We start from the raw sequence: 1,251 nt of genomic DNA, 5'->3' as shown, positions 1-1,251 counted from the left end.
ATTTGTCAAATATTGACATTGAAAGAAGAAAATATGTGGCTCTCTCTATTATGCAGATAGCAGCTCAAGCTATGCAAGTTCAATCCCATGTTTAGGTGCTCTGTTCATCTTATTTCAACTGCAGAAGTCCCATGTGGCTTTACTTTGTTTTTCATATATGAGAAAAATGAGAAAGAAATAGATCATCTACTTCATGAGTTTGTCTAATTTACATGGAAATTGAAGTCTGGTATTTCTGGGGAAATTTTTAGCTCTGCAAAAGACAGATAATAGATAGAAATGACCTGATCGAGCTTCTTTCTTATGTTGAGAAGCTTTCTTGAGCAGGTTCTTGAAGTTCAAGGACTTCAGGCTTTTCCTTGTCTATAACAAGTGTTATCTGTTTGTCTGTAGTGATAACATGCTATCTGAACTTACCGTGAACCCATTTGATATTTTATTTTTTGAACTTACAGTGACTTGAACAATCATGAATCTACAAGGGTGTTCAAGAAATCATCAGAAAGTTAAAGAACTTTGTTTCATCCAAATCACTTGCAGCTTTACGGAAAAAACAGATGCTAGAACACAAGAAGAAGAAGAATACAGGCTACATATAATTTCTTGAAACTTATCGCGACTAGAACTTGATACTATATAAAAACTTAACTAATCATTTGAGTACTTAACATACATTTTGCTTTTGGATTTAGATTACTAGTTTAATTTGTTCCATATTTTGGATTATGTGATTATTAATGAATGATTTTGTTTCATAATGTGTGAATAATTGTTTATTGTAATTTATTATGTATGTAAATACTAATTTACAATACATCGCAATAGATGTTGTTGCAAACGGCGCAATAGATGTTGTTTCAATGGTTTAATGTCGTTGCAATAGCTTCTATTGCAACGGTTAGTAATCGTTGCAATAAATGAAAATAGGCGTCGCAATAAGTTAAAAAATAACCCTCGCCATAGGTCAAGCTATGGCGACGGTTGTAACCGTTGCAATAGATGAAAATAGGCGTCTCAATAAGTCAAAAAATAACCGTCGCCATAGGTCAAGCTATGGCGACGGTTTAGACAACCGTCGCATAAACCGTTGCCATAGACCTATCACAACGTCCACCTATAGGACGGTTGCTGAACCGTTGCGGTTGAGATATGGCAACGGTTTTTCTGCTATTGCAACAATTTTGCAACCGTCACCGTAGGGATAATTTCTGGTAGTGTACCAGTCCATCACTATGAATAAACTTGCCTCGC

At 35.3% G+C, this 1,251-nt stretch overlaps 1 long non-coding RNA gene across 1 annotated transcript; it reads left to right on the top strand.

Moving 5' to 3' along the window:
- LOC124892874 lies at window positions 1-753 on the top strand. The gene is made up of 2 exons (XR_007050454.1): window positions 1-95; window positions 456-753. It is a non-coding gene; the product is annotated as an uncharacterized LOC124892874 (long non-coding RNA).
- Window positions 754-1,251: the final 498 nt, after the last annotated feature.

This window comes from Capsicum annuum, unplaced genomic scaffold (genome assembly GCF_002878395.1).
Source record: "Capsicum annuum cultivar UCD-10X-F1 unplaced genomic scaffold, UCD10Xv1.1 ctg51479, whole genome shotgun sequence".
In the NCBI taxonomy this organism is placed as follows: domain Eukaryota; kingdom Viridiplantae; phylum Streptophyta; class Magnoliopsida; order Solanales; family Solanaceae; genus Capsicum; species Capsicum annuum.
The sequence above is the reverse complement of the archived record's forward strand: the minus strand, read 5'-3'. Positions and strand labels throughout refer to the sequence as shown.